The sequence below is a fragment of the Erpetoichthys calabaricus genome, chromosome 15 (genome assembly GCF_900747795.2).
Source record: "Erpetoichthys calabaricus chromosome 15, fErpCal1.3, whole genome shotgun sequence".
In the NCBI taxonomy this organism is placed as follows: Eukaryota; Metazoa; Chordata; class Cladistia; order Polypteriformes; family Polypteridae; genus Erpetoichthys; species Erpetoichthys calabaricus.
The window spans coordinates 12436050-12447024 of NC_041408.2; positions in this window are offsets into that span (position 1 = coordinate 12436050).

Genomic DNA, 10975 nt, shown 5'->3' on the forward strand with positions numbered 1-10975 from the left:
AGTCACAGGGTGCCAATTCTGGTGAATAAGGGGGCGGATGAAGGACTTCAATCCCAGATTTGGCGAGGAACTCAACAGTTTTGTTTGACTTGTGAGGCGGCGCGTTGTCATGGTGAAGGATGAAGTTTTTCAAGGTGCGATTAGGGCGACCTCTAGTGAGATTTTTGAAAACTTCTGGAAGGCACAGGGTTGTGTAGACATCAGAGTTCATCGTCGTGCGTTCAGGACGTGGAACTGAAGCAATCATTTTTTTGTAGTTAAAAAAGACGGCAAACATTGTCCTCTTGGCTGACCTTTGGCACCTGGCTTTCAGTGGAGGAAGGCAACCTTTTGGACCCCACTTCGAGCTCTCTTTCTCATCTCCATCTGTAGCTGGGTGGACCAAAAATTTATTAGAAGATGTGAAAGGATTGTAGAACAATAGAAAAAAATTTCGTCCGCCTCCGATGACGGCAAGTGACTGTGTCCCAAAACTTATAAAACAACCCTCGTATATATATATATATATATATATATATATATATATATATATATATATATATATATATATATATATATATATATATATAAGGCTGTCAAACAATTAAATTTTTAATTGTAGTCAAGCAAAAAATTTCATTCAATTAGTTTGATTTATCGCATGTTTAACACAGGTGATTTTTGTTCCTTATTGATGTCCAGTAGCCTGGGGCTTTCATATAAAATGTCGGTACATGTCCTATGTGAACGAAATATGTAAGAATTGTCAAAACTCACTATTTAAATGACGTCTCTCATTTGTATCTTGTGTTGTATTTCTGATGCAGTGTATTTTTTCAGTTGTGGATGTTAACGCTTTAGATTTTGATTCATTCACAGACATTGATTTAGCTGTACATTCATAGATTGTAGTCTGGCATGGATTTTACTAAGCAGAATGCTTTGTTCTTAACAAAATGTCTTACTGCTGTGAACTTTGTACTTTACTTTGCCAGCACTAAGTTTACAAGTATCAACATTTTTGTCTTTTGAAACATCTGGTAAAGTTTTAAATCAAAAGCAACCATCATAAAGTTCATCTTTCTCAGCCTCAGTAAATGGACTGGCCTAGATAACAAGAAGTGTGGAACAATATATGCTCTAGAAGTAATTAAAGAAATTTAACATTATCCGTTTAAAATTAATCACATGCAATAAAACTTTAACTCTGGCAGCCCTTATATATATATACTGTATGTTACGGCCAAAACACGAAGTTCAGCCAGTTCCCGAATTGGCCGGCCGTTTCGCATTTTGGCCAAGAGGTGTGGCCAAAGTCCGAATTACTAGAAATGACCAGTGTATATGCTACTTTGCCTGGCCATTTCGTGAAGTGGCGAGAACTTCCTGGCCAAAATCCGATGATCTGATGTAAGACTGTCCGCTCAAGATGCAAAGATGTTTAAAAATTTCAGATGCAGATTCAGATTCAGAAGTGAATTTTCCATTCTGCACAAGAAACTGCTCAAGGCGGGTCTTCTTCAGAAAGCGGACGCCACTTGAGACGGTCTTCCCTTCGCCCAAACATTAACCTTAAGGTCAACAAAATAGATCCCTGATGTTGAGTCACTATTTTAGGGCTAAAATGATAACAGAAATGTGAAACCTACTTATATACCTAATCTTAATTATTGTGAAACAACCAAGTGGCATCCGCTTTCTGAACAAAGCTGCCAAGGCTACACTCGATTCAATTACACTACTAAATGCGCAACAAATCGCTGCTCATGCCTTTTGTCTTCCGACTTTGGCCGATCACCCCATGCTATTTCGCAAACTGGCTGGCCAAATCCCGAAATTGAAGAAAAGATCGGACATTGGCCGATCAATTTACAGCGACATTGGCCACTTCCTGCTTTGGCCGATCACACACATACATATATATTTATACTGTATATATAGTAAACAAAACCCAAACGTGGAACAATATATGAAAAAGCTTCCAAAGAATGTCAAGAATTGGAATGTCCTAGTGCAGTTTTTGACTTAGCAATAGCTGTTATTCATGAAATACTTCCACTGGTGATCAGATAAAACGGTCGTACGTTTCTCGGTCTCCTTGCCTGATTTCGTTCTCGCCTTCTCCTGACCTCCTTTCCGTTGTCGCTCTTTTTTCTTCTTTTCTCTTCTCTGTCGAACAAGACGTATTTGTGACTTTTTTCACGAAACTCAGCTCAGTAGAGCAAGGTCAAGGTTGTCTACAGGACCTCCATGCTACTTGCAGTTCGGGTCTGATATGAGACGCCATTTTCTGGGGCTTCTGCACTTTTATAGTCCTTCAGCCATTAGGGGAGGAGTCAGTTGCCCTCAGTGGGCATCTTCTCACTGCTGTGGGTGACAAAAGAGACAATAATGTTAGCAGCTGGACTTCCTCTAAACCCAGGGTGGTATCGCTATCTTCAGATAAACCTGGAAAGAGATCCTCTGATGTGCGTGTATGACTATACAGTATATATATATATATATATATATATATATATATATATATATATATATATATATATATATATAAAATGTGTCTGTGCTAAGATTTTCTTTTGCAAAGTATAAGAAAGCTACTTCTGTAAGAATGGTAAAAACTCACATACAACAAATAGCTCTAATATTGATGTTATGCTTTACATTCATCTGCATATTACGAATGACATTTGTTGAGTCGCACACATGTTCGTATTTATGGTATAACCCTTAAATGTTAATTCAAAATGTTAAAAAAAATCAAAATTCACATAAAGACCCTTGAATATGAGTACTGCAATGTTTAGTTTTTTGCTTATAAAAAACAGAATTATCGAAATTTTTGCATTACCATAAATATGAGGTATCTTCCTGGGCTCTACTCCTTGTGCTCTTGTTGTGTGGCTGCACACCTTTAACAATTCAGCAGTCACATGAGAAGAAGGGTAAGGAAATAAAAGATAACCACACCCTTCTCTCTTTGCCGAATCTGATTTGTTAAAACTGCATTCAAGGGGTTAATTACATTTAGAACAATATAAATAAATAAATAACAATATTCAGTCAGACTTGACTGAAACAGAAGAAAACCTTTAATGCTTGACACAAACATGAAGCACAAGGCTTAATACGTTGACTGCCACAGTGGAAATATGTTAATTTGTTCCTGCCACCAATGTACAGTCAGGATGCTTTTTCAATATACTAAATAAGTGTAATTTGTTATAGATCAAAACTCACAATTAAAATTTATTTGTAAATCAAAAAATCTGTTTGAGTTACCTCGTAGAAGGCGCATGGTGCACGCCAGCTGCATGGTAACGGCTTTGTGCACACCCACAATTCAGCCGGGACTAAACAATTAAATCTTTGCACATTTTGTTGTAATTGAGTGCAGCAGTTTCCATTCAAACTTCAAAGTGGCAAAACGCTAATCGCTGAGAGACGTTCAGATTGTTCTGGTACTACATACAGTATATATCTGATGTTACTGAAAAAATAACTGTGATCTCATTACAGTCAGTCATTTTCTAATCCTTTTTGTCCTGAATTGGGCGATGGTTGGCGGTTTGCTTGAACCTGTCATAGCATAGGGTGCAAGGCAGGAACAAACACTAGACGGGGCGTTAGTCCATTGCAGGGCGAAGGTTATCCCAGAAAATGTCTCATAAACATTCTGTTCCGTGATGTCACACCGACTTTTATTCTTATTTTCAGACTCCCACTATCCTCTATTCGTATGAGTTACTCATGGATATGCTCGTATTTTGTTAGTACAACCCCAGACATATTTTTTTATTTTTATTTTTGATTTGATATACTTTGCTAATCCCTGAGGGGAAATTGTCTTTTTGCATGAGCTTTGGGTGTCGGTGCAGGGTCACCCAGGGTGCAGCACCCCGGAGCGATTTTACGAGATGACTCATGGGTGAGGTCCATCTGTAGATCGCCGACTACAAACTAACTCGTGTTTAGCTATCAACGTGTTAAGCCCAGCCGAAAAAAGTGTTTGTGTGTCTTTTATTCCCCGTAGATCCTATCAAGTGACTGCCACATAGCAAGAACAGTAAGGCAGAATGTGAGAGGCGAGGCGAGGACAGGCCAAAGAACAATAACTGATAAGCCAGGACTGTTCATCCAAAAAAATGTGAAAAGAGCTTTAATGCAGATAGTCGTTAAGATTGTAACAGTCATTAAACATGATTTAGATAAGAAAATGTCTCACATTTGAAGTGTATAATTATAGCAAGAATGCTATTGTTATTTTTTTTTTACTGTAATGTGCTTATAATGTGCTGAAAAGTCCTTCTTGCTACCGCATAACATTTTGCAGGTCAGTAGTGTAGTTTCAACTATGCTGTACATAGCATCTTAAGTTAAAACTGTTTTACTACCATGTAGTAGTGTTTCAGAAAGTCCATGCCACTACGTCTGTGTGCTTTTAATATAGCTCTAAAATATAAGGCTGGACAATTATTAATACTTTATTTATTTATTTGTTGTCGTTACAGAAATGTTTGAAACATGTGAAACCAGTTTTATTCAGCAGTCGTTTTTTTTTTTTGTATTTGCATTTTTCTATTCTGATTCCAGCTCTGTGTACTGATTGTGATTCTCTTCAGAGGATGTAAATAATGAAATAAATTACTGTCCACTAACCCTTACTATTCTTTTTTTTTTCTAAGATTCTGTTGTGTGTACGTGTCTGTGTGTCTTGTGGTAGAATTTTCCATCCATCCATCCATTTTCCAACCCGCTGAATCCAAACACAGGGTCACGGGATTGACAGGTGATCGGTGCTGGACAGTGGTGAAAATTGTTAAACAAATTTTTGAAATTTTTACGTTACTCGTAATGTTGCATAATCCACATGTTTATACAGTTGTTAGCACAAAGCATGCACAACAAATGCTTTTTTGATAAAACGTTGTTAAGCAGTGTGACCTGTAGAGGGTGTTGCAACACCCCAAACCCCAGACACAACCTCACCAATACAAGTCCCAGTTTAAGTAAAAGATTTCTTAACACAAATGCCTTACAAGAAAAGGCAAATGTGACATAAACACAAGCGCAGTTCTCTTCTTCACTCTTTTTCATTCTCTTTCCACTCCGCCAGGCAGACAAGCTTTGTTCTTCTTCCTCCCGACTCCGACTGGCCTTGATGAGGTCAAGTGCCTTCTTTTATCTTGGACCAGGCATTACATCTGGTGGTAGGGCATAGCCTGCTGGGAACACTTACAGGTCAAACGGAAGCCCCACGAAGTAGGGATTACTAATCCTGGTAGCTCCCCCTTATGGCCCCCACGGAACCCAACAGGGGTGTCCCAGAGGACTACAGGTCCTAGCATGGGTGTGTATGTGGGAATCCAAGCTCAGGAATGCTGTCATTTCTCCAAAAAAACATGAGATTGATTTTTTTCCCAGCCTCCACTACAAAGTACATGAAGGTAAGTAACATATAAATAAAGTATGAAGTGAAGTATTCCTTTAAAGCATTGGTTAACGTTTCTGGAGGACATTAATTTTGTGTTAGACGTAGCAAACAAAGATATCTCGTTTTGTCCAAACAAGGCCTCTGGAATGTTCTTGCCATGTAGTAAAGTGACATGAGAGATTCAAAGAAACAAGTGAAAAGGATGGTGAGCAGCACCTTAGTGTGAGAAGTTTATTCAGATCAAACTTATCCATCCATCCATTTTCCAACCCGCTGAATCCGAACACAGGGTCACGGGGGTCTGCTGAAGCCAATCCCAGCCAACACAGGGCACAAGGCAGGAACCAATCCCGGGCAGGGTGCCAATCCACCGCAGGACACACACAAACACACCCACACACCAAGCACATACTAGGGCCAATTTAGAATCGCCAATCCACCTAACCTGCATGTCTTTGAACTGTGGGAGGAAACCGGAGCACCCGGAGGAAACCCACGCAGACACGGGGAGAACATGCAAACTCCACGCAGGGAGGACCCGGGAAGTGAACCCAGGTCACCAGGTCTCCCAACTGCGAGGCAGCAGCGCTACCCACTGCGCCACCGTGCCACCCCAGATCAAACTTATAAATGATTCAATTATCACTATTATTATTATTATTATTATTATTATTAGTATTAAGAGCAGGGCAGCATAGCAATCTCTCCCAATAAGGAAAATCTTTACATGGCAATACAAGTTCCACTCTAATAAGAAGAAGATTTTCTTGGATTACTTCTGTGGTGATTCTTCGAGCTGCAACTGAAAGTGCATATCGTGTCAGAGTGCAAACTTAACTCTAGCCTGACCAGGGTCCCATTAAATTCTTACAATCCAATCATTTTGGGTAATGACCGAAAGAATGAGATTGTGGTTACAAGATGCCGAAATGAGTTTAATCCGCAGGGTAGCTGAGTTCTCCCTTGGAGACAAAGTGAGAAGCACAGACATCTGGGAGAGGCTCGGAGTAGAGCCACCGAACATCCGCTCTTAAAGATTCCAACTGAGGTGATTAGGGTATCGGAAACAGATGCTTCCCTGTGGAGATTTTATGGCCATAACCAGAAGGGAGGAGACCCCGGGGGAAGACCCAAGGCTCGCTGGGAGGATTATATTTCCCACATGGTCTGGGAATACCTTGGGATCCCACAGTTTGAGTTGGCAAGTGTGGCTGGGGAAGATTGAAGTAGTATTACCAGTTGGTCATTTTTTAACCTGTTTATTCCTGAACAGGATCACGGGATTGCTGGAGACTTTCCTGACCAGCATAGGGCACAAGGTAGGAACAAACCCTGGAGAGGGTGCCGGTCCATCACAGTGACACAGTATTGTGCAATAAATGCATTACACTCATATGTATTCTTGTCATGTAAGCTGCCTCTACAGAACACTGTCTTTCAAATATACAATAGAAAAGTGGACAATTTGCTAAAGGGGGTAAACCATCCATACTCACTGCTAAAAGATGAACACTTTCCTTAAGTTGTATTAACTGTTTGATTGGCTTCAGACCAGGGGCCTCATGTATAAACGGTGCGTACGCACAGAAATGTTGCGTACGAACATTTCCACGCTCGAATCGCGATGTATAAAACCTAAACTTGGCGTAAAGCCACGCACATTTCCACGGTACCTCATACCCTAGCGTACGCAATTTCTCAGCTCGGTTTTGCAGACTGGCGGCACCCAGTGTCAAAACAGTGCTACTGTTCCTGTGTGGTTACCCTTTCTTTCTTAGACCCACATTCCTGACGCGGCTTTATAAATACACTGAAATTAACTGCATATTGTTTATTAGTGTAATGCATCTGATTGTAATTAACCTGCAGCAATATAATGGTCCAGGGAATAGCCATAGTATTCCAAATACCATAACTGCTTTAGCGTTGTTACTGTCACTGAATCTTCTTCTTCTTTCAGCTGCTCCCGTTAAGGGTTGCCACAGCAGATCATCTTTTTCCATATTACTCTCACTGCATCACTCGGAGTATTTATATCACTGTATCTGAGTGGGGAATCACAGCAGCAGCTGATCGGAAAGAGAATTATCGGTATACAGTTTCAAGCACATGCTGCGTCAGCCACGGCAAAAAGGTTCAAAGCCTTTCCTGTACGGACCTCGCGGTTCACAAACAGTTCCATCCCAAGAACTCTAAACGCACTCAATCAAGTGCTCCTTGTAGAACTGTTTGTACTTATAAGTACAATTACCCCACTGTAAACTTGCACTACAGTTATAATATTGCACAACCTGCGCCACTTTATAAAGCGCGTATGATGACGATATCATTTTTAAGATGAAATGCAGCAAAATATGTTGCTTATAGTATACAGATAAAACTTTAACTTCATTTAAGTAATCTGTATTGTTAATAATTAAACATGTGCTGGACACGGTGCCTCAGCACTAGCTAGTTCACGGATAGCTCCTGCCTTGCGCTGTATTATTGCTGGTGCTGATGCGATACTGGAAGGATAGACGGATAGAATAATTAAACATGTACTATGAAGATATTTCAATGTTCCTTAAAAGTTTTGAAGAATCGCCGTTCTAAGCTTACAGATGGCTTCACGTCTATTACATAGCTTATTGTGTGGCGATTGGGTATGTGGAGAAAGAAAAGTAAGGACAGGAATTGGAGGTTAGTACGTTTGAAAGAGACAGTACTTCTGTAATAAATTATTTCATCGAAGGTTGCGCATGGTGCAGCAAGCATCTTGCATGAGATATGAATAATCACTGTGCCACCGTGTTCCCATGTTTAATAACATGCTTTCATTCCTATCATCATGAAAATGATATCACGTATACATCTCAGTATTTTAATTATTCAGAGAGCTGTAATATCACGAATGTAATGCATTCTGTGTCCTGTCAGAGAAAGAGAAAGAACAGAAGCAGGTAGTGATTCACACACAGAGCACAAAGAAGATCAAACACAGAACAAAGCATTTAATGTGCTACTTTAGTTACGATGGGATTTGAGAAACTAGTAAAATAAAAGATTTTAAGATGAAGTTTATGATGTTCTACTTTAATGGCAAAATAAACTATGTGATTAAAGTGGAAATTTCGAGATTAAAGTTGACATTTTGTGCTTTTTTCCCACTGTGTGCCAATTTTTTTTCTCTGCACCCTAATAAGCTTTCATATGACACTCAAACGGTGGGCTATGACTCGCCTTTTCACGGCGATTTTGATATGTGATTTCTATTTTATTTCGGGCACTGTGCGACTTTGTGAACTTGAGCTTTCGAGTTTCTCCGACACTCTGTCACTCGATCAACTTCCTTTTGGTGATTATACCACTGTTTAAACCAACAAATAGTACGTTTTTCCTTTGTCTCCTCTTGGTATTCGGTGAAATTCTTATATTTTCCCCTGTGCTTTTCCCATTGTCTTTTCACAGAAGGCTGTTTATATTGATTTGCGTATTCAAAGAGGCATAATTCTGGGAGGAGTTGGGGCGGGACAGAAGGCGCGTGCGCATGCATTACTTTTCACACTGATCGGGATTTATATAGCAGAAGAACATGGAAGTTTGCGTGCACACAGATTCCTGCATCTGGATTTTTCTATGCGTACGCACATTACTGCTTTTGTGCTTACGCCATGTTATAGTGTGAGTTCTACGCACGGCGTTATACATGAGGCCCCAGGTCCTTTCCCTTGAATTTGTCAATGCAAGTATGTGCATGAAAGCAGATTATACCAAAGGAACTGAATCTGACATGAACACTTATATCATCAATTCTTGTTAGTAGGGTGGGATAGGGTTCATCCTGGCCCATACCCCCAGGCCGCCAGGTGGAGCCCTTCTTGCAACATAGAAGTGCCCCGAGTTCCAGCAGGGCATCATGGACAGTGGAGTTTTACATCACAGCCCTGCTGGATACCATGGGGGCATCCAGGGGACACTGCAGGAAGGAGCAGGGACTGCTATTTTCCCTATAACCCGGAAGTATGTCTTAGTCACAACGACAGAGGAAATGACGTACTTCTGGGATGAAAATGAGTTTTTACCTGACCCGGAAGTGTTGGATAATCACATGGACTGAGGGCTCAGAAGCACTTCCGGGTCATGGTCTATAAAGGACTCTGGGAAATCCCAGACGGACGAGCTGAGTCGGGAGGAAGGGTGGCAACCCGTCTGGGAGTGGAGGATTGATTATTGGTTATTGTATTTTGTGTATTATTTATGAGTATTGTGGAGTGGAGGGTGCTTGGTGCACATTATTATTATAAAATAAATAATAATTGGACTTTTATCTGGTATCTGGCGTTTGATCTGAGGGTTGAAGGGAGCGATAGCGCCCCCTATCTGTCACAGTAGACACCTATGTATTAAAAAATAGACCAGGACTTCCGTGATCTATTGTTCTGCCTTTGGCTTCTCCACCTTGCATTAAGATTTCCCTAACTAACAGATCTATAAATGGGAGGGGCCAGGGAAATCCTAATGCAAGGAGGAGGAGCCAGAGGTGGAGCAAAAGTCGCATATGGTGCTGGGCAGAATATCGGCGGTTGAGTAAGAGAGAGAGAGCTCAGCAGATGTCACCAGGAAGCGTTTAACTTGCGGTGCTTACAGGCAGTCCTTACACACCTTTCTTTAGAACATTAGAACAAACTCGAGGAGAGCAGGCCATTCAGCCAAACAAAGCTCATCAGTCCTATCCATTTAATTCTTCCAAAATAACATCAAGTCGAGTTTTGAGGGTCCGTGCAGTCCTACTGTCTACCACACTACTTGGTCGCTTATTCCATCTGTCTAAAGAAAAACTCCCTAATGTTTGTGTGAAATTTGCTCTTAACAAGTCTCCAAACTGTGTTCCCGTGTTCACCCGTGTTCTCGATGAACTCATTTTAAAGTCACAATCTCGATCCACTGGACTAATTCCCTTCATAATTTTAAACACTTCAATCATGTCTCTTCTTAATCCCCTTTTCCTAATCTGAAAAGCCTGAAACCTGAGCATAAGAGTTCTATTATTGATCTAGCTGTAAAGGAACTGCTTCTGTATGCCCTGGTGATCCAGACATCGCAGCTTCTCAGCTGACCACTGGCCATTCCACTCTTGAAAATAATGGTTCTTTACTGGGTTTTGTGGTTCCTCATTGAACTATTGGCTTAACAAGCACCATATCATTCTGGGATGGGTTCTTTGCATATGAAGTTGGTTCTTTGTGCCCTGAAAAACTTCCATATGTGTAGGAAAAACCTGAAATCTTTAATGTATGGTAGGCTGCCTCGCAGGACACTATCAGATCAAGAAAACCTGAAGCTAGCCTGTGTTATTATATGCAGTGAGAGTCCTTCTAAAATAATGAATCATTTTACTTCACAGATCTTCTGTCACCTGTTCATGGTTATTTATTGTATGGAGCCTGTTATGAATCTAAATGAAATAATGTTTCTTTTCTGGAACCTTCATTTGGATGAGTCTTTTAGGACCCAAAAATGGTCTCCCTGTGGCAACACTTTGAAGAATCACCCTGGCACCTTTATTTTTAAGAGTGTTCTGGG